The following is a 24,175-nucleotide window of genomic DNA, read 5'->3' as shown; positions in this document are numbered from 1 at the left end:
TATAGCGATCACGAGGAAGGTCCACGTACAGTAAAGTGGACAGTGTACACAACGCCCCATCAGTTATATTCAGGTCTATAGTGCCACCTGCTGGCGCAGTTTTGTAACTTCTTAGAGAAAACTAAGTCGTTATAACGAGAAAACGAACTTCGTTATGTCGAGAAAACGAGAAAATTAAGTCGTTATAACGAGAAAACGAACTTCGTTATGTCGAGATAACGAGAAAATTAAGTCGTTATAACGAGAAAACAAAAAGAAAAAAAATATATAATGCATGGCCGCTTAGAACTTCCGTACTAATACACAGATTCATAAATATAAAGTTATCATAGTTTAATTATTTTATTTCAGTTATTTGCCAAGACAACATTTCTCATTTTTATTTAGTTGATGTACTTCAGAACTAATACCAAACTAAAATTAAAATGTTTAAAATGTATAACTTAAGACATTTAACTAAAATTAAAATTAAAATAGAAAATAAAAAATGGTCCAAAATATTAATTAAAACTCCAATGTATTGTAATAAAATAACCCTGATGCAGAAATATTAGTATGTCTCCAGTTGCTAATATTTCTCTCGTTAAACAATCACAATTTCTGTAATCTGTGCACGCAATAATTTAATTTAATTAATGCTAATTAAAGAGATTTAATCCTGCATTTAAATTCTAAAATATTAATAAAACTAACCAAAGTTAAACTGACAACAGAAAACACCAAAGTAAGATCTAAATGACACGGTTTGAACAGAAGCTGTAGTGTCTCAGTAGCAGTGACCTGTGCTGTTAAATCATTCAGGATCTGATCTGGTTTTATCACCGAAGGTCAGTCCTCTCAGGTTTCTGTTTAAGACACACACGCTCCTCATTCTCACATCAAAACTTCACCATCTGCTCACGCTCATGAGGATAAAACACATCAGCATGCTTAAAAACACTTCACTGTTTTTCTTCTTAGCTTTAAAAATCCTCTGCTTCATTATTTCTGCCTGTAGATTTGCTGAACTGGTTTCCAGAGGCTTTGGGAGTTTCCAGGAGCTGGGGAACATGTCATATTAGTTCATATTAGATCATATTAGTTCATGTTTGCATTGATGGACTGCTCTGATTGTATGATTAGATCCATTGATCATAGTGTTTGAACAGTTGCTCAAGTTCTGGTCATGCAGCTGTTTTTCATCCCTATAAACACATCAAATATATAAACAATAAGTTTACTCTTTGGGCTTGACATTTATGAAGGTACTGCCATTTATCATGCAGTAACGAGACATTTTATTATAATTATAATAACATTAACGATGCTGCATAAGTGTTATTTTAGTATCCCTGAGATACTATGCAGTCTTTAATTTATTTATTTGTTTTTATATTCTAGTTAACATTTAGTTTTTAGTCAAGATAAAATGAGAAATGATGCCTTGTAAAATAGCTTTTATTTTATTCATTTCAGTTAACTTTTATTCTATTTCAGTTCACAATTTATTTATTATTTTTAGTAACACTGTGCATCCAGAGAGACATATTTAAAGGAGTAAAAAGATATTTCTTGTCTCGTGATTCTCTCTTACAACATTAAAAGAGAAAGCTTGACAATGAGACGCAGATGGAGTCGACTCTTTAAACAATTAAACAAATCTGGAAGTGATTTCATTAATGTCAAGCACAACATCTGTGAAGAACAATTACTAACAGTTTCTTTCAGAGCTTTCATCTAAATCCTTTCAATCGATTAATCAGCGTGTTGTGATGGTTTGCTGTGTTTCTGTGAAGAATCGCTCAGAAGATCGACTGAAGTCAGTGTTTGTTCAGTATCTTACTGGTGTTTGTTAGTTTTATTTATTTAACTAATTACTGTACAAAGCTGCATTTCTATTTCAGTCTTAGAAAATACAGAGGAAGACATGTGTGATAGTCAGCATTCAAATTAAGTTTATCATGAAATTACATAGTGCATAATATACAATAGACCTACAAGAAAACATTTTAATCCATCCTACAGTCTTGTAAGTCTATTAGCTGATCTTTTCCCCCGTAATATTTGTATATTATTATTATTAATCAACAAAATGTTCTCGTGACCATGACATATTGTTACACTCCCAAGAATTAAGTGAACCGACCATGTTCTCTCCTGGGCACCGTACATTAGACTTTAACACTGTCCGTCATTGTGATGGAAAAAATAAAAAATCCATCATAATTATTCATAATTTTAATTAACACATTTATTCACTTTTATTTTTGCATTGTTTTATTTTGTTTATGCATTTATTTTGAAGAGAACAGATGAACAGAGATTCACCTGCAGTGACTGTCATATGCAACATATGTGTGCTGTCTGGGAAATGATTCGCGATCCCGCTCGGAACTCCCGAACTGACTCAAATGATTCGCGATCCCGCTACGAACTCCCGAACTGAATCAAATGATTCGCGATCCCGCTACGAACTCCCGAACTGACTCAAATGATTCGCGATCCTCGAACTGACTCAAATGATTCGCGAACCCGCTCCGAACTCCCGAAATGAATCAAATGATTCGCGATCCCGCTACGAACTCCCAAACTGACTCAAATGATTCGCGATCCCCGAACTGACTCAAATGATTCGCGAACCCGCTACGAACTCCCGAACTGATTCAAATGATTCGCGATCCCCAAACTGATTCAAATGATTCGCGATCCCACTCCGAACTCCCGAACTTGTTTATGCATTTATTTTGAAGAGAACAGATGAACAGAGATTCACCTGCAGTGACTGTCATATGCAACATATGTGTGCTGTCTGGGAAATGATTCGCGATCCCGCTCGGAACTCCCGAACTGACTCAAATGATTCGCGATCCCGCTACGAACTCCCGAACTGAATCAAATGATTCGCGATCCCGCTACGAACTCCCGAACTGACTCAAATGATTCACGGTCCTCGAACTGACTCAAATAATTCGCGAACCCGCTCCGAACTCCCGAACTGACTCAAATGATTCGCGATCTCGCTACGAACTCCCAAACTGACTCAAATGATTCGCGAACCCGCTACGAACTCCCGAACTGATTCAAATGATTCGCGATCCCACTCCGAACTCCCGAACTGACTCAAATGATTCGCAATCCCGCTACGAACTCCCGAACTGAATCAAATGATTTGCGATCCTGCTACGAACTCCCGAACTGACTCAAATGACGTACAAATACATAACATTTACCATATGCTTTGATCAAAAGTGGATAATTCAGGATTATTTGTAGTCTTTTGAAAATTAACCATGATTTTACTACAGCTTTTGTAGTAAAGCCATAGGAAAAACAAAAATAACCATTACTACAGTATTTGCATGGTTAAATTTTGTATGAGTATAGCACTTTTTAAAAATACTTATATCAAAGTAGATTTACAGAAAATGCATGTTTCAAGGTTATAGTTTAAAAAGCCAGATGACTGAGACTCACTGGGAAGACCATCTTCTAGTTCATAATAAAAAGTCATGTGTTCAGTGCTGTCAGCATTGCAGGCTAACTTTATGCCCAAAACTTTTTAAAAAGTTACATAGACACAAAATAAAACCAGGCAAACAATAATTAAGCAATTAAAATGTTTTCAATTGCATGATAAAAATTCAAAAGTATTTTCTGATAAAATCTTACTAAACAAGTCTCTAGTTTTGTGTTCAGTTAACATTAACATTGTCTTTCAACATTTTTAAAGGGTAAGTTAAAAAATATTCAATCCATTTTGCATTGTTACAATGTTGGTAACATTTGTAAAAGAACAATGTTTATTTTTTCTCCAAGATACCATTTATTTTATTTGCCGCAAAACTGATGCAAAACAGAATGTTTTTATTTAGATACTGCATTGTGTCATTTTCTCAAAACTCAACATTTAATTTTGCATCATCCTGCAGAGTGCTGCTTCCAAATAAAAGGGGACATGTAGGTCGACATAACTCAGAGAGAGTAAATACTGTTCATTTACAGATATAAGAGACGTTTGCAATTTACTCTTACAGGCAAAATAAGGATAATATTTTGTGTATAGTAATTTTGTTTAATATTATCTATAAAATAAATATTATGGTTTTGTGTGTTCATGTACAGTCGCCGTCGTCTGTAGTCTTTGTGAGCGTTGGTGTCATCTGAAGTCTTCACAAGTGAGTTTGGATTGAGTCTGGAGCTGGTGTCATCTCTAGAAACCTTGGGATGGCCATCCTGAGATAGAAACAGGAAATAAAAAATAGAAAGTTAAGCATAGCTGCTGCTGTTCATATTATTTCAGACAAAAGATGATGTATTTAATCACATATAACTGGAGTGCATGGTTATTAGATGTGTTGTGTGAATACTAAACTATGTATTTTAATCTAATTTAAACTAAAAAAGTGTGCCCGAGCCCCAAATATTATTAGCAAGGCTATTTCAAAGAAAAATACCCCAAAGTTCTACTTCCTTTAGTGGACTTTGACAAATTCTTGGTATTAGAATTTAGTGACCTCACTACAGGTCAAGCACCACAGCTGCTGCTGCCCACATTTGTGCTTATTTTGCTATATATATCTGATTTGATCACATGTAGGTTTAATAAAGGCACATCCAAAAACTTTAGACAGGTGCTCAATCACATGATACACTTCACTAATCAATAAACAAAAATCAACACACTGCCACTAATGCTCTCAGAAATCAGTTTATTGATGAAGTGTTTCATGTGATCTGTGTAAATGTATTATTTGTGGATCAGGCATCTCTTTAGAATGGAATACACACGCCACAGTACCATTTCAGTAGCTGGAACGTCATATTTGTAATTTATACTACCGTTAAAAGTTTGGGGTCAGTAAGATTTATTACATCTTTGAGAGAAGTCTCTTCTGCTGACCAAGGCTGCCTTTATTTGATCAAAAGGAAGTAAAAAACAGTAATATTGTGAAATATTACAATTTAACACAACAGAGTTTTCTACATATTGTCAAATGTAATTTATTTCTGTGATCTAAGCTAATTTTTATTACTCCAGTCTTCAGCGTCACATGATCCAAGTCAAGTCACTTTTATTGTCACCTCACTACAGCACATGTGCCTTGGTGAGTGAAATTCTTTTGAGCTTGCTCCAGAAAGTGCAGAAACAATGAACATATACATATACATATACAGACTTCAACAGGTGAAAATGTGCAATATGCACATACATATAGTCAGTACACTATTAGACATACTTAGTTAACACTACACATTATACGCAGTATGTACATACATACAGTTAGTACTAAACATTATACACTATACACAGAATGTACATGTTCCACATTATGTAAACATATAGAAGCATAAAAATATGCTAAGGTGCAACAGAGTGTACGTGAAATGGATACAGAAATGTCATGCATGTGCATTGGATGGTATCCAGCGGAAACGGGTAGGGTATTGTATTAAAAGCAGTGTGTATGTGTAGTCCAGTGTTGAACTGGTGAAGTTAAAGTGCAGTGTGTGGCATACCATATTGTGGGAGTATTCTGTAGGGTGTTAGTTCTGACTGTTCATTAGTCTGATAGCCTGAGGGAAAAAGCTATCCCTCAGTCAGCTAGTGCACGATCAGATGCTGCGGAGACGTCTTCCTGAGGGCAGCAGAGAGAGCAGTCTGTGGGACGGGTGGCTGGAGTCACTGATGATCCTCCTTAAACGCTTTCCTTAAACACCGCCTGGTGTAGATGTCCTGGAGGGAGGGAAGCTCACCTCCAATAATGTGGCTGGCAGTTCGCACAACCCTTTTCAGAGCTTTACGGTTGCCAGCGGTGCTGTTTCCAAACCAGGCAGTGATGCAGCCCATCAGGATGCTCTCTATAGTGCAAGTGTAGAATGTTCTGAGGATGCTGGGGCTCATTCCAAAGGAAGAAGAGGCGCTGGTGTGCCTTCTTCAGCACTGCATCAGTGTGTGTAGACCATGTAAGATACTCGGTGATGTGAACGCCGAGGAACTTGAAGCTGCTTACTCGCTCCACAGGTCTCTTGTCGATGGTGATGGGTGTGTGTTCTCTGCTCTGTCTCCTGAAATCCACCACCAGCTCCTTGGTCTTGTCGATGTTGAGTGAGAGGTGGTTCTCCTGACACCATCTAGTCAGGGTGCTCACCTCCTCTCTGTAGGCTGTCTCATCGTTGTCGGTGATCCGGCCTTTGTAACATTAAGGAAAGCTGCAGAAGTATTGTTCCTTGTTAGAGTGTGTTCATTTCATTTAAACATTTACTATTACTATTAAGTTTCCTCTTTACATTTTAAAGTTTATTATTTTAACATTAGTAAACTTATTTACATTAGTAAAACATGAAATAACTTTAATTATTTCAATATAATAATTAATATTAATACTACATTTTTATTCATTTACAAAGTATGGTTCAGCACTTTTACAGCTTTTTTAAAAATAGTAATAATAATAATAATAATTCATTACATTTATATAGCGCTTTTCTAGGCACTCAAAGCACTTACATAGTCAGGGGGGTATCTCCTCATCCACCACCAGTGTGCAGCATCCACCTGGATGATGCGACAGCAGCCATAGTGCGCCAGAACGCCCACCACACACCAGCTTATTGATGGAAAGGAGACAGAGTGATGAAGCCAATCAGCAGATATAAATAGTTCACGAGTTCACCCTTACATCTAATCTGAAGGCAAATAGTAGGCATATTTTGGCGTGCTGTCCTGGGGGAGGGGTCCGGGCCCGGAGCATAGCCCGAACCCAAATAACTCCCCCCATCCCAATTTGGGATAAATAGATTAGAAGTGAGGAGTTGGGGTGGAGGAGGGTTGCCGAAAAACTGTCGTGGGACAGGAGGTAGGAAGACTGGATATATATACGCTTGCGAGCTATAAGATGATTAGCTAAACGAGATGCACCTGTGCCAAATTGGATGATTATCTGATCGTGCTTCTCCCGAACTTTGTTAATAAAACCACATTTCACGAGTTCACCCTTACATCTAATCTGAAGGCAAATAGTAGGCATATTTTGGCGTGCTGTCCTGGGGGAGGGGTCCGGGCCCGGAGCATAGCCCGAACCCAAATAACTCCCCAAAAGAAGCTTAAAGCCATAGGACAGCAGCCAGAGAGATAAAATTTAGTTGCCCCCCAAAATATGCGTGTTGGGAAGAAAATGCAGAGCGACCTGGAGAGCCGTGCAGTGTTCGACGAGAGCTGCGGCTCGCAACGTCTTACCGGCGAGCCCTCCGTGCCGCTTATGGGAGGAGCACGATGCCAGATATCAAGAAATGAGGGACTCTTGCTGCCTCCGAAGGGAGCTGCGGCTCTGCTGCACCGGAAGGGAGAGTCCCTCTTGCGGCTGAGTACGAGGCGCGGTTTGTTGCATCTGATGGAGGGCTCTCACTGCGACTGAAGGGAGCCAGCGACTGTATCCCATCGGGAGGGAGATCCCTGGCCGCCATAGAGTATGCAACATAACTCGGACGGGGGGTTAACACTGCGACCGAAGGGAGCCGTGGGTCTGCTGCACCAGAAGGGAGAGCCCCGTCAGATGCTAAATAGGCAATGAGATTCGAGACGTGGTTTGGCGCGTCGGATGAAGGGCTCCTAATGCAACCGAAGGGAGCCAGCGGCTGTACCCCATCGGGAGGGAGATCCCTAGCCATCGTGGAGCATGCAACATAACTCAGATGGGGGGTTCACACTGCGACCGAAGGGAGCTGTGGGTCTGCTGCACCGGAAGAGGAGCCCTAGTCCGATGCTGAGAAGGCAAAGAGACGCGACTGTTGGAGGGACTCCCGCTGCATCCGAAGGGAGCTGCGGCTCTGCTGCACCGGAAGGGGGAGTCCCCCATTGCGGGTTTATGGAGGCACGGTTTTTTGCCTCTGAGGGTTCTCCCAGCCTCCGTAGGGGGTTCGCAACTCTGCAGCAGGAGTGCTGCCCCGGAGGGGAGAGCCCTGATTGACGCTAACTAGAATACGACTGTTGGAGGGACTTTTGCTGCGTCCGAAGGGAGCTGCGGCTCTGCTGCACCGGAAAGGCGAGTCCCCCTTGCGATGCGAGGCATGGCTTGATGCGTCTGATGGAGGGCTCTCACTGCGACCGAAGGGAGCCAGCAGCTCTATTCCCCCGGCAGGGAGAACCCTGTCCGCCCTTGAGCATGCAACATAACTCAGACGGGGGGTTCACCCTGCGACCGAAGGGAGCCGTGGGTCTGCTGCACCGGAAGGGAGAGCCCCATCAGATGCAGAATAGGCAAGAAGATTCGAGGCACGGTTTGATGTATCGGATGGAGGGCTCCTGCTGCGACCGAAGGGAGCCAGCGGCTGTGTTCCCCCGGGAGGGAGATCCCGGTCCGCCCTTGAGCATGCAACATAACTCAGACGGGGGGTTCACCCTGCGACCGAAGGGAGCCGTGGGTCTGCTGCACCGGTAGGGGAGCCCCGTCCGATACGGAGTAGGCAAGAAAACGCGACTGATGGAGGGACTCTCGCTGCGTCCGAAGGGAGCTGCGGCTCTGCTGCACCGGAAGGGAGAGTCCCCCTTGCGATTGTATAAGCGGCTTAATTTGATGCATCGGATGGAGGGCTGTCACAACGACCGAAGGGGGCCTGTGGCTCTGCTGCACCGGGAGGGATACCCCCATCTGCCGCTGAGCGCGCAGCGCAACTCAATGACAGATGAAAGGCTCACACTGCGACCGAAGGGAGCCACTGCCCAGCTGCACCGGAAGGGAGAGCCCTGTCCGATGCTGAAATAGGCAAGGAGATTGTAACGATGGCTGGAGGGCCCTTACTTTGGCCGAAGAAACGATAACTGAGAGGCTTCTATTATTCAAGTACACAACATGATTTAAGGAGGAATATTTTTTTTTTTTTTTAAATGTCTGATGAATAACAACCGAGGGCATCTATCGGATTATGTGAGCGGCCCCTTTTGAGCTGCTTAAGATTAGGCTGAAACGATTCCTCGAGTAACGCGATTACAAAAAATGATGTAGGCAAATTCCTCTGCTTCGAAGCCTCTTTTAATTTATTCTAAATCTCACGTCAGGTTCTTTCGCAATGATTTTTTTTTTTTTTTTTTTTTTTTGAATGAATTAATCAAAATAGGTAATTGCACTTACATCCGATTCACGAATTAATATCTCTAAATATTAAGACGGAACAGTGTTTAAATGTGAATCCTGCATGTTCTGTGTGTCTCTGTTAATGAATGGAGCAGGAGCGCGACTTCCTTTTTTACACACACACTGAAGCGCGCATTACTCTCACGGAAATTTCTGCGTCTGCTGTCTCACTAAATAAGGACTTGAACACATGAACAACATCTCCAGAACTGCTCTGACAGTCAGTTCATGAGCATTTGACTTTAAGTAAAACTAGCGTCACATCACATACACAGAACTGAAAAGGTACGTCAACCCGACTAAATAAAGGTCCGGGGTCCTGACATTTTATCCTACCCATCAGATTTACTGTGCATGCGCACATCAGTATAATTAAGCAAAAACACATTTTGTTACTCGATTAATTATATATATATATATATATTTTTTTTTTTTTTTTTTTTTGAGGCTCTTGCGGCAGCGAGAATTGCGGCAGTAGGGAAGGATGGAAAGGGCTCCTGCGGGAGCAGACACTGCTATGGCAGTGGTGAAATATAGGTAGAGGCTCCTGCGGGAGCAGACACTGCTGCGGCAGTGGTGAAATATAGGTAGATGCTCCTGCGGGAGCAGACACTGCTGCGGCAGTGGTGAAATATAGGTAGATGCTCCTGCGGGAGCAGACACTGCTGCGGCAGTGGTGCAATATAGGTAGAGGCTCCTGCGGGAGCGGAGACTGCTGCGGCAGTGAGAAAAAAACAGAAAAGGCTCCTGCAGGAGCGGACAATGCTGCGGCGGTGGGGAGATACAGAGAAAGCTCCTGCGGAAGGATGGCTGAAGTGAGGATTGACCGTTACAGATAGATTGGGCATGATAGGAGAGTTAGCTATGGTAGATTAGGAGTTTTAGTGAAAGGGGATGAGCTGGCGTTAGAGGGGTTGGCTGAAGAGGGTTCGAGATAGATATATATAAATAAAATAATCGGCCTGACCACTAATAGGTCTTGGTACCCTCTGCCTTCTGGCAAATCTGGAGCTGGAGGCCACTGAACAGAAAAATGGTTAGTAGCATGAGGGAGCGGAAGAGTTGAGGGCGCGTTTACGAATGGAGGCGGCCTCACATTTGCTTCAGCTGCTGTAGCTGTGGGTCATGGGAGGGGGCTGGGGCAGTGTTAATTTTGTTGACTAAATATTTTCGTCATTATTTTCGTCACGAATATATTTTTTGCGGACGAAAACTAAACGAAAACTAAAAAAGAAGGCACTGATGGAGACAAACTATGACTAAATTGATTGACATTATCGTCAACGAATAAAGGACGAGACTAAAATAGACTGTGACGAAAATCAAATCAGCAGACGGGAGAGATGCGAGGAATGAACAAAAGAACCGGCAAAACGGAACAGGCGAGACTGCATGAGAGAAGAGAACCAATCCGAGCCTGACTTATTGAGACGTGAAGCGAAGGTTTTCAGTTTTTTTTATATGAGCTCCCGGGAAGACACGGCATTCGAAGAGGTGATGTCTAAAAGAGCGACAAAATGTCCACAGCTCACTTCACGTTTGAAGACGAACAAAACAAAACAAAGTGTAAAGCACGCAGAGCGCTCATTCGTGGCAAGAACACAACCAATTTGAAAGGACATTTACAGACGAGCCACCCGGACATTTTCTCAAATGTAATTTCACAACGATGTTCTTTTGTTTATTGAGCGAAGCAAAATTGGAAGACTGTAATGCGTAGATGTTGTAGCATTAAATATTACGAACTGAAAAGTACTGTAAAATAGCCCCTTCTTCAAGTTAGATGAGAGCGCAATACTAATACGTAATATTATGATACATACATTTGATTAATAATAATAATAATGTTTAGTATATTTTATAATGTTCTTCTTGTTGACAATATCACAAATATTTCTATATTAGTCATGTGAAACGTGAATGTTCACATCCTATCATTATACATCCTAATCTAGCAATATTGTAGTATTTAAAACATACAATATTGCTAGACAAATGAATACCTTATAAAATCTTGTTACTTTATCCACCCAGCTTTTTAGATATTTACTTTAAATGTATGCACTTATTGTTCAGCTCAGCTGTAAGCTTTAAAGTCCTGGAACTAACTTTATTTTTCTTTTATTGATGGTCAATTGGCAGCTAGTTATTGTTTACATTATCATGACAGTGTTTGTTGCTGCATAAAAGCTTTTGAATCAAAATAAAGACACAGTTGTGTTGAAAAAAGTTGAATTTGTGTTTTATATATTTTGGTTAAGTTTGTTTCCTATACCAGCTGTAAAAATTTGTCTAGTAAATCTGTTATTGATTTTAGTCTTATTTTAGTCGACTAAAATAAGACTAAAATTAAAACAAATCAGATGACTAAAACTAAAAATAATTATAGTCAAAAGACTAAGACTAAAACTAAATTAAAATTGCGTGTCAAAATTAACACTGGGCTGGGGTGTGTGATGTCTTGACGAACCTGTGTAGCCTGCCCTGCTAGCAGAAGTAACAGGATGGAAATACTGAGATGTGCAGGCCTGTGTTGCAAGTAAAAGAAGCTTCATGCTTGCTTTGGCTGCTTTAGTTGTTGGCTGATTTGACAATTGCTCAAACCTTGTCTGAATTAACACAGTCCTGTTGGAAAAGCATCTTTTCCTGTCGTTTTGGCCTTCAGGCCCTTTTAAACAGCCTCCAGAGCAGATAAATTTGGGATGCTGTTTCCTGTTGTAGTAAGGACTGTGAAAATAGAGGCTTTGAAACTATGTAGCATGTTTAGTTTTATAAACCATTGTACCAATAGACATGTCTATAGCAGTAACGTTAATTGCAGTAATGTGATATTCAAATTCAAGCCGTTTCTAAAGACATTTACTTTGCATGCTTTTCATATAACAGTCCTAAAAATAAAACGATAGAAAATTTACTCACACTTGTTGTTCTGCAGCCAAACATGAGGCAGTTGCGTTTTTTGAAAAATTCTGAATAATCATGCCAGTAAATGGTGAAATATGTCCCTAAATAATTGATCCTGCCGGAATAATTGCATGAACCTTATGTCTGCATCATCTCAGAGAGGTTTAAACATGCACAGTAAAGCAAATTTAATGTCTTTAGACATTTCGGTGTGGATGACAACTCTGCAAAAAGCCTTTGCTTCGTGGTTAAAAAAGTGGGATCGTCATCGGACAGAGTTCGGTCATAACGCCGTTTAACTAATTTTGGCGTCTTCATAAGCGCATTCTATATATAACGTCTTTTAAATTGTTCAGATGAGCAAATCATGAGGTTTTCTTGCATGATTAGCATTTTAATTGTTTGGTCAGACGGTTCATATATATATATATATTCACGTTCATAAATCGGGGATTAAACGTGGAATTTATCTTTTGTATGCTAAATATGTAAACAAGCATATGTGCACAGTACCTATAACTGCGCTTTACATTTTGCAAGATTGACATGCTAAATGGCTAACTGACCCGGTTTACTCTCATCAATTTTGTTAAGATAAGATATACCAGTTCATTGCGTTTACTTTCGACATGTATCGGTTTAATCAACTCGACATGTATACCAGTTTAGTCCTTTCGTTCACGAATGAGAGCTCTCGATCTCTGAGACTCATATGAAACTCGCTCATTGTTGATGACAACTCTGAAAAATTCTTCATGAATGAGTGTAAGCTGAGAACGATTCGTTAAAAGATTCATTCGAAAAAAACGATTCTTTCACGAACGACATATGCCACTACAACAACACACGGTCTTCGCTGCTAGTGGAGGCAGCATCGAACTGCGACACGGCTGAAAAAGCCAGAGAGGTTTACTGCGGGGAGAACTGGAGCACGGCTGCGATCCAGCATTATAATAGAGCCCGGTCCTGGCGAGAAAATCGTGTTGTCGAGTGAGGCGAGCTGAAGGATTTGCACGAGCTTTTGGCCACAACGTGTGGCTTGGCGAGAAGAGCAGCTGACGCGATGACGCTTGTTGGTGTTCAGCGGATAGATATCTTCGTCGGAAGGAAGATTGGGCCTGTGATAAGATGACGGACAGCGCGAACCGAATGCTGACAGAGCGAACCGAATGCTGACAGACGGTCTATGCCGAAAAACTGTCGTGGGACAGGAGGTAGGAAGACTGGATATATATACGCTTGCGAGCTATAAGATGATTAGCTAAACGAGATGCACCTGTGCCACATTGGATGATTATCTGATCGTGCTTCTCCCGAACTTTGTTAATAAAACCACATTAATAGTAAAGCTCTATTTTAGTTTTCGTTCAGTATCCATTTTAAAAACTATTGGTTGATAAATCGGTATCGGCCAGTGTGGTCCAAACTAGGGCTGTGCGATAAATCAAAATAAAATCGCGATTTGAGTGAGCGTGATTTCTAAATCACTTTATAGCACGATTTTCCACAGCCCCAACCTCCCACAGTATGTTATCTGAACCAATCAGGATGCAGCGCACCTAAGTGTATAATTTTAATGTGCTTTCACATTACAACAAAGCGCTCTCGTTGCTCCTTCTGAACCGTGTACACATAACTTACTGTATACGCACTGCAGAAGTACGTGTGAACCTTGGGCAATAAATATATTGGGCAAATCATATAACACCTGAGGCACCGCTACAGTGAGCTTTATGACCAATGCATGGCAAAAAAACCCATCCCTGAACACAGGTTTTATTTTATTTTTTATTATAATTTTTTGCCATATGTCTAGATTTTGTTTGCCATCTTTACTTAGTGATTATTTTGACTTAAGTCTGTTCTAGAGACATGTTACAACTTTTTGATAAAGCTCTCATTGGTTTTCTTTTGGAAATATGTTTCAAATTTATACTGAATGCATTTATGACTGTAAAGCATGTCTGTGTGTGTCAAAATCGTGATTAAAATGGAAATCGCTAAATTGATTAAAAAATCGTGATAGTTTTTTTTTTGTCCATATTGCACAGCCCTAACCTAGCTATCAGTATCGGTAAAATCCACTTTTGGTCAATCTCTAGTTGACAATACTGTGGTGCGGTGTGTGGATGTCCAGCATTTGTACAGTTCTGCTGCTTTGGGCGTCGTCATTCCCGTCACCAGTGTATTGGCTGATTACTTTTACTGAGCATGTAGGGAAATTTACTCTGCATTTAAAGGGATGGTTCACCCCAAAATGAACATTTGCTGTTAATTTACTCTCCCTCAGGTCATCCAAGGTTTTTTTCTGCAGTAGAACAGTAAAGGTTTTTAGGTGAAACCGTTGTCCTTGGTGATTCTTAAATGCAAGTCAGCAGCTGCCGGTTTCTGAGAAAAAAACAACAAGACAATATCAATACCGGTGGCTCCTGGTGACACATTGACATCTAATGAAGAGAAATGATCGGTCTGTACATGAAAATGAACACTACTTACAACAGAATTACCTTTATTCCAAAGCCTGGGCAACCAGCTGTCAGCGCGTTCACAACTGTCCATAGACGTGACTTCTCTGTCGCATGACAACGGATGCACAGGCGTGATACTGGAGCAGATGACGCTGTTTCCGGCGCAGCATCGTGATGTCTATCAGCCAAGTGAACTATCAGTGAACTATCCCTTTAACCCACACTAATCTAGCCTACTGTTGAAGTTGTTGATCAGCCATCATTGTTGTTGAGAGCCTGTGTGTGGCATACTATGTGCATTACACATACGGCTGCGTTAGCTGTAACAGAGATGTGTAAGATGTGTACAGGTATCTTACAGTTGTTTACTGAAGGCCCTGACTGAAACCCCACGGTACTCACTGTCTGACAGCAGGTTCACTCAGACTCTGATCGTCATCACTGAAGAGTCCAGGAACAAAACAAGCCATCTGACACAGACACAGCAATATTTACTCTGCAGTTCCAGGTTCATTAGAAGGAAACAAGATAGAGCAGAGGTAAAATGTGGAAAAAGACAGAATAATATATAACAATTATAATAACATATGTAATATACAAATTCTACTACTAATAATATAATCTTAAAATAACAGAATCTATATTTTTAATTTTAGGTTGAGTGCGACTTACGTTTTGATGTCAGGGACTTCTTAAAATTGGTGAAATATATTCTAAAAAAGGCATATTAATGTATTTCATGAGCTTCTTCAGTTCACCTGTATTTCTAAGACGGTATCTCCCTTCAGAAATGTTGAAATCTTGGAGCTTCAATTCTGTTCTGTAGAGTTTATTTCTGTCCTCCTGAAATCACAGAACAATTTGTATTAATATCTGATAATCGTGAAATATCAAAACTCATGTGAACTTGTTTTCAGCAGATTACACTCTCAGTGTAAGTGACGTCATCGATTCAGTAAATCAGCCTTTTCCAACAAACCACTTACAAATCACCAGCAAAACATTCACAGAGCTATCAAAATATATAATACACACACGAAGATTTCATTAAAAGCCCAGAGTTTCATCAACAAGAGCTCAATCTATAGAGTTAGCTTAAGTTACCTGAAAACTGCTAAGATGCTATAACGGACTTTTTCGGAGACACTAAACCATTTCTATAAAATAAATTTAATTGAAACATGTCAATAACAAGTAAGAAACGTGTCAGGAACGTTTGCATATAGTAGTTGTGTGATTTTAGCGACTAAACATACCTAAAACAGTGTAAACCGCAGCGAGAGACGGAGATTACTGCTTGCCAGTGACGGTTTTTGTGTTGACGCCCCGTTTCCATGGCAACTCTGATCCCCGCTTGCGCAGAACTCAACGCACACACAGCATTTACACAAACAAACATCTGGAGTTAGAGTTAAAACATTACCTTTATAATTTACAGTCTCATTCAATAATCACTCAAGAATGAATGGAAAACTCATTTTGTAGTTCAGAAAGCAACAGCAACAATAGCTCACCGTATAGAGACGGATTCTTTCTGTAAAAGAGTGAAAAACACGGTGAAAATGCAGTCAGGACTTCTCTTTAATAATCCGCTTTTACATTTTCCCTCCGATAAACTGCTGGAAACGCATTACGTTAACATTAATAAATAAAAAAATTCGCTACATGACCGTTGTCTAAACAAGTTAAAGGTAACATCATTTGAAAATGAGCCGATGTTTTAGGTAATGAGGCCGACTTTGGCCAGACGTACATGTGTGCTGTCTGGGAAATGATTCGCGATCCCGCTCCGAACTCCCAAACTGACTCAAATGATTTGCGAACTCGCTACGAACTCCCGAACTGATTCAAATGATTCGCGATCCCGCTCCAAACTCCCATGATTCGCGATCCCGCTCCGGGGTGCGTTTCCCAAAAGCATCGTTAGCCAACTGGTCGCAAGTTCCGTCGTTACCAACGTAGTTCAACGATTTGGTGTTTCCCGAAACCATAGTTCAAACGAACATTCGCAAACTGCATCGCAAACTTGTGTCGTTAAAACGAAAGCTCTCCACCTGTGGTTAGAAGTTGCGCCGCACCTGGGCTGTGTTCTATTCAGAGCTATCAACCATGTGCCCTATTCCTTTAGAAGATTTCACCATCCACTTTGAATGATTTAAAAGACTTGAAGTTGTGGTTTAAGTTTATTACCTAATTCGCCTTCTTTATTATTATTACAAATGCATCTTGAAACTATATAGCAGCGTGGCCCTCGCAATTATTCTCCCTTCGAAGTGCCCTCTGAAAGCATTTATCATGCCGATTGGAACACAGCCGCATCGTTTTGTTTGTGCGATGAAACGGTGAGTTTGTCGAGTGAGTTACCTTTGTAAAAACATTCCAAAAGACATATTTGTATGTTAGAGGTTTTCACTAACATTAAATGTTAACACTCAAATCAAAGTAACACTCAAATAGTGTCCCACACAAAAGAGTCGTGTGCTTCCATCACCCACGCATTAGGCCATCACCCACCACCTCCATAACTTTCCAACAGCATAATAATGCAGTATAGCTAACAACTGAATTTAAAGCATTGTTTCTTCTTATTGCCCTCTGAAGATGTGAAGCATGATGTTGAAGGGCCAGACTGGAGAGGGCCTGATGTTGGAGGCCTGGACTTTGAAGGCAAAGGCCTGGTTGATGCACATGTATCCATATCTCCAAGGATCCTTCCATTGCAACAGGCCCCAGGATGGCCAAAACTGTCTCTTCCTCTGTAGGGACAGGAGGAACTGAACTGATACCCCATCAGTCTTGTTTGCTTCCCTCTTACGTGCCACAGCCCTCTGCTTTGTCAGACTTGCGAAGTCCCTCCACTTATTCCTGACTTTGTCTGGGCTTTGTCCATATCCATAGCTAGCATAGTTTATTTTTTGAGTGATTTCTTCCCAGATTTTATTTTTGTCAGCATTTGTAATGCTATTTTTTCAGCTTTGAAAATAGCTGGAAATTACTATTTTCCACCACCTTCTCAAAAATAACTGCAATTTCAAGCATTGAAAATTGGGGTTTTCGTGTCATTTTCATTAACACGTCAGAATGGCAAGAAGACATAAATAGGAAAGATTGAGCAAAATAAGCAACAACAACAGTACATCACAGTTTTTCAAAACCCATCTTTTTTCAGTTGTGGTTAAGTAGCCTATCAATATTACATAAGAGATAGTATTTATCTGAAATTGTGAAATTATTGACATTGGGATCAGAAAAGAGCAAATTTTTAACTCTGTGTGTGTATAATGTATTGCAGAACAATGATTCGTTATTGCAGAATGATTCGTTATTACTCGACTCCTACGTAACGTCATTTCAAAAGCGTAATTCGAGTCGAAGAAAAGAGAAAATAAAACCAACTGTAGGTGGCGGTATGTGCTCATGTCTCCAGTCAGCCATTAGATCAAAGAAGAAGAAGAACGACGGCTCAAACCAACGTAGTTTGAACTATGGATCTGCGACACAGGTACCATGGTTTCGGGAAACAGTCGTGACTAGGTCGTTCGTTTTCATAAAGATGCATCGTACTATGGTGGTTAATCTGCGAGCTACGTCGTTGTACGGGAAACGCACCCCCGAACTCCCGAACTGATGATTCGTCATCCCGCTCCGAACTCCCGATCTGACTCAAATGATTCGCGAACCCGCTACCAACTCCCGAACTGATGATTCGCGATCCCGCTCCGAACTCCCGAACTGACTCAAATGATTCGCGAACCCGCTACCAACTCCCGAACTGATGATTCGCGATCCCGCTCCGAACTCCCGAACTGATGATTCGCGATCCCGCTCCGAACTCCCGAATTGATTCAAATGATTCGCAAACCCGCCACGAACTCCCGAACTGACTAAAATGATTCGCGATCCCGCTCAGAACTCCCGAACTGATGATTCGCGATCCCTCTCTGAACTCCCGATCTGACTCAAATAATTCGCGATCCCGCTCCGAACTCCCGATCTGATTCAAATGATCCGCGAATAAATTATACTAGAAATCAATACTAGAAAAAAAAGAAATATAATAGAAATACTAGAAATCATTCTAATATGATGATTTACTGCTCAATAAATATTTCTGTTTATTATCAATGTTGAACACAGTTGTGCTGCACAATATGTTTGTGGAAACTGTGATGTATTTTATTTTTCAGGATTCACAGATGAACAGAAAGTTCAGAAGAACAGCATAAATCGTTTGTAACATTATAAACATCTTTACAGTCACTTTTGAATTATGTGTCCTTGATGAATACAATTATTGATTTCTTCTTTTATTATTATTATTTTTTATATTTTTTTGTACATACACCAAACCTTTTAATTCCACAAAAATATATTAGACATGGTTTTTACATTTTTTTATGATTTCTGAAGACCATATGACACTGAAGACTGGAGGAAAAATGCTGAAATTACAGCTGTACATCACAGAAATAAATTAAAGTTTAACACAGATTCACACAGAAAACAGATAAATACAGCCTTGGTGAGCAGAAGAGATCTTTCCAAAAACAAAAACCTCATTATTGCAAACTTTTGGCCCATACTTGTCAATGTTACTCTTATCATTATATAATTAGTTACAGATGAATTTAAACTGATTGTAAATAAGGTGAGTAAAACACAGGTTTGTGCTACTAGAGCCGTATGGAAGTGATGTTTTATTTGATTGAATTACACATTGAGTTGTAAATTATTTTGAAATGAATAGCAAAGCATTATATTTTATTAAATACTGTGCAGATGTTAATTTCAAAATAAACCCCAGCATGCGTCTTGTTTTGAGTTCGCTCCTGAAATCCTTCAGAGAAACCAAACACTTTTTCAGGAAACGTCTTCCACTAATGAGATTAGCTGATTACTGCTCGACTCTTTGAAGATATACAGAGAATTAGCTAAATCATTAATTAAACTCTGATTCCTGTTTTATTGAAAATGTTACCCTTTACATTAAGCTATACAGTACATCATATTGCATGTAGTGATATATTTTACTTTCCTACAATGAAGAGATACATATAATTATGTTCTATAACCGTGGTTGCAGGTCATTTGATGCATTATAACATGCAAATTATTAATATATTAAAATACTTTTATAATGCACTGTATATAAAGGCTTCAAGTAAGATGTTAGCTACCAAAATGTTTCATTATAAACACATTGGTTTGATTGCATAAAATCAGGTTTATGATTTTGAGTTAACGTTAAAAAAATACTTATATAAACACTTCAGCTTATTTTATTTGTTAATTGCCAAGGAAATATTTTTTTCTTATTAATTTTGTGGTACTTAAACTAAAATAAAAAGATGTAGATAAAACAAAAACTATATAGACATTTTAAAAAAAAGAAAAAAAAACAACAAAAATACACCAAATTTACTAAAATGTTAAATGAAATTAAAATGAAAACTAAAAGATATTAAAATAACTAATTCAAACTCAATGATTCTATAAAACAAACAGCATAGAATTACATGTTTTTTCGCATGTGTAACTCGCTACGAACTCCCGAACTGATTCAAATGATTCGCGATCCCGCTCCAAACTCCCGAACTGATTAAAATGATTTGCGATCCCGCTCCAGGGTGCGTTTCCCAAAAGCATCGTTAGCCAACTATGGTCGCAACTTCCGTCGTTACGAACGTAGTTCAACGATTTGGTGTTTCCCGAAACTATAGTTCAAACGAACATTCGCAAACTGCATCGCAAACTTGTGTCGTTGGAACGACAGCTCTCCACCTGTGGTTAAGCATAGTTCGTCGTTAGTTTGCGGTGTCGACGTCATTGATTGCGCCGCACCTGGGCTGTGTACTATTCAGAGTTATCGACCCTGTGCCCTATTCCTTTAGAAGATTTCACCATCCACTTTGAGTGATTTTGTCAAGGTTTTGGCAAGGGAGGAACTCAAGTGCAGACAGGGATCACAACACAAAGGGTTTATTTACAAAAAAGGGAAAACAAAACCCACGAGGGGGAAAACAGGACTAGGGCAGATACAGCAAATACTAAATAAGACTGACTAGATGAGATAAACAAAGACTCAAGACAGGAGAACACTAACTACAAATAACACTCACGGTTATACAGGATACAATCTCACAAAGGGGAATACTTCTTTCACGAGGCTGACAGGTAGGAACACATCTGAGAAACACACAATTGAGGTACAATGAACCGACGAAAGACAGAGCACACTAGGAGATCTAAATAGGGGAACTAATTAAGACACGACAGGTGACATAGATAGGACAATCACGGCAAGACTAGGACAACAAGGAGGGCGGGGCAAGGGAACGAGACAACACAAGCACATTGCCCAAAGACAAGGCCATGTGCTAGTACACAAAACACGGGTCTGTCATGATCCTATGTCACCTGTCGTGTCTTAATTAGTTCCCCTATTTAGATCTCCTAGTGTGCTCTGTCTTTCGTCGGTTCATTGTACCTCAATTGTGTGTTTCTCAGATGTGTTCCTACCTGTCAGCCTCGTGAAAGAAGTATTCCCCTTTGTGAGATTGTATCCTGTATAACCGTGAGTGTTATTTGTAGTTAGTGTTCTCCTGTCTTGAGTCTTTGTTTATCTCATCTAGTCAGTCTTATTTAGTATTTGCTGTATCTGCCCTAGTCCTGTTTTCCCCCTCGTGGGTTTTGTTTTCCCTTTTTTGTAAATAAACCCTTTGTGTTGTGATCCCTGTCTGCACTTGAGTTCCTCCCTTGCCAAAACCTTGACAAAATCACTCAAAGTGGATGGTGAAATCTTCTAAAGGAATAGGGCACAGGGTCGATAACTCTGAATAGTACACAGCCCAGGTGCGGCGCAATCAATGACGTCGACACCGCAAACAAACGACGAACTATGCTTAACCACAGGTGGAGAGCTGTCGTTCCAACGACACAAGTTTGCGATGCAGTTTGCGAATGTTCGTTTGAACTATAGTTTCGGGAAACACCAAATCGTTGAACTACGTTCGTAACGACGGAAGTTGCGACCATAGTTGGCTAACGATGCTTTTGGGAAACGCACCCCGGAGCGGGATCGCAAATCATTTTAATCAGTTCGGGAGTTTGGAGCGGGATCGCGAATCATTTGAATCAGTTCGGGAGTTCGTAGCGGGATCGCGAATCATTTGAGTCAGTTCGGGAGTTCGTAGCGAGTTACACATGCGACAAAACATGTAATTCTATGCTGTTTGTTTTATAGAATCATTGAGTTTGAATTAGTTATTTTAATATCTTTTAGTTTTCATTTTAATTTCATTTAACATATTAGTAAATTTGGTGTATTTTTGTTGTTTTTTTTCTTTTTTTTAAAATGTCTATATAGTTTTTGTTTTATCTACATCTTTTTATTTTAGTTTAAGTACCACAAAATTAATAAGAAAAAAATATTTCCTTGGCAATTAACAAATAAAATAAGCTGAAGTGTCTATATAAGTATTTTTTTTAACGTTAACTCAAAATCATAAACCTGATTTTATGCAACCAAACCAATGTGTTTATAATGAAACATTTTGGTAGCTAACATCTTACTTGAAGCCTTTATATACAGTGCATTATAAAAGTATTTTAATATATTAATAATTTGCATGTTATAATGCATCAAATGACCTGCAACCACGGTTATAGAACATAATTATATGTATCTCTTCATTGTAGGAAAGTAAAATATATCACTACATGCAATATGATGTACTGTATAGCTTAATGTAAAGGGTAACATTTTCAATAAAACAGGAATCAGAGTTTAATTAATGATTTAGCTAATTCTCTGTATATCTTCAAAGAGTCGAGCAGTAATCAGCTAATCTCATTAGTGGAAGACGTTTCCTGAAAAAGTGTTTGGTTTCTCTGAAGGATTTCAGGAGCGAACTCAAAACAAGACGCATGCTGGGGTTTATTTTGAAATTAACATCTGCACAGTATTTAATAAAATATAATGCTTTGCTATTCATTTCAAAATAATTTACAACTCAATGTGTAATTCAATCAAATAAAACATCACTTCCATACGGCTCTAGTAGCACAAACCTGTGTTTTACTCACCTTATTTACAATCAGTTTAAATTCATCTGTAACTAATTATATAATGATAAGAGTAACATTGACAAGTATGGGCCAAAAGTTTGCAATAATGAGGTTATTGCAGACCTGAAAACGGTCCTCTTCTTCGCTGGCTCGGGCACGCCAGCGCTCACCGCTGCTGGCTCGGGCACGCCAGCGCTCACCGCTGCTGGCTCGGGCACGCCAGCGCTCACCGCTGCTGGCTCGGGCACGCCAGCGCTCACCGCTGCTGGCTCGGGCACGCCAGCGCTCACCGCTGCTGGCTCGGGCACGCCAGCGCTCACCGCTGCTGGCTCGGGCACGCCAGCGCTCACCGCTGCTGGCTCGGGCACGCCAGCGCTCACCGCTGCTGGCACGGGCACGCTCACCGCTGCAGGAGGCGACAGAGTCGCAGGACCGGGAGACCCCTTCTTCCTCCTCTTCCTCCTAGGCCGCGGTGCAGAGGTCACCGCTGGGACAGAGACGGGTTGGGGAAGTTCAGTCTCGGGCAGGGCAGACTCTGACGATTCCGAGGCTGACTCCCACGAAAACCGTCTCCCTCGCTTGTTGGGGAGACTGAAGGAAGTGGGAGGTGCCTCAGGATTCTGGGAGGAACTTGCCTGATCCCCCAGGGTTGCCACGGCCAGGACACGACCCTCTGGAATAGTTGGCAGCTGGGTAGGTGGAGGGGACCTCTGTGGCTCCTCCTCTCGACCGCTTGCTCCGGAACCACCTCCCCTGGTCCCCCGGAACACCACTAGGGGAGAGCCCTCAAAGCCATCTCGCTTGCTGGCTGATGACATCCAGCATTGCCTCCTGTCTGCTGAGTTCCATCTTGGTCGGTTCATTCTGTCAAGGTTTTGGCAAGGGAGGAACTCAAGTGCAGACAGGGATCACAACACAAAGGGTTTATTTACAAAAAAGGGAAAACAAAACCCACGAGGGGGAAAACAGGACTAGGGCAGATACAGCAAATACTAAATAAGACTGACTAGACGAGATAAACAAAGACTCAAGACAGGAGAACACTAACTACAAATAACACTCACGGTTATACAGGATACAATCTCACAAAGGGGAATACTTCTTTCACGAGGCTGACAGGTAGGAACACATCTGAGAAACACACACAATTGAGGTACAATGAACCGACGAAAGACAGAGCACACTAGGAGATCTAAATAGGGGAACTAATTAAGACACGACAGGTGACATAGATAGGACAATCACGGCAAGACTAGGACAATAAGGGGGGCGGGGCAAGGGAACGAGACAACACAAGCACATGGCCCAAAGACAAGGCCATGTGCTAGTACACAAAACACAGGTCTGTCATGATCCTGCCTCAAGACTAGGAAAAATCAAGGACACGAGGGCAGAATCATGACAGATTTAAAATACTTAAAGTTGTGGTTTAAGTTTATTACCTAATTCGCCTTCTTTATTATTATTACAAATGCAGCTTGAAACTATATAGCAGCGTGGCCCTCGCAATTATTCTCCCTTCGAAGTGCCCTCTGAAAGCATTAATCTTGCCGATTGGAACACAGCCGCATCGCTTTGTTTGTGCGATGAAACGGTGAGTTTGTCGAGTGAGTTACCTTTGTAAAA

The 24,175-nt window shown here is 40.6% G+C and overlaps 1 protein-coding gene and 1 long non-coding RNA gene across 7 annotated transcripts in view; one reads left to right on the top strand and one right to left on the bottom strand.

Moving 5' to 3' along the window:
- Positions 1-24,175, top strand: part of LOC113109177 (NACHT, LRR and PYD domains-containing protein 3-like) — a 1,077,877-nt gene that overhangs the window by 883,007 nt on the left and 170,695 nt on the right. The gene's annotated exons all lie outside the window — the stretch shown is intronic.
- Positions 4,069-15,293, bottom strand: LOC113109257 (uncharacterized). Its single transcript, XR_003292911.1, has 3 exons — positions 15,155-15,293; positions 14,885-14,952; positions 4,069-4,212 (listed from the first exon to the last, which is right to left on the bottom strand). It is a non-coding gene; the product is annotated as an uncharacterized LOC113109257 (long non-coding RNA).

Source organism: Carassius auratus, chromosome 9, assembly GCF_003368295.1.
Source record: "Carassius auratus strain Wakin chromosome 9, ASM336829v1, whole genome shotgun sequence".
NCBI classification, from domain to species: domain Eukaryota; kingdom Metazoa; phylum Chordata; class Actinopteri; order Cypriniformes; family Cyprinidae; genus Carassius; species Carassius auratus.
This window is presented reverse-complemented; position numbering and strand designations above follow the sequence as displayed.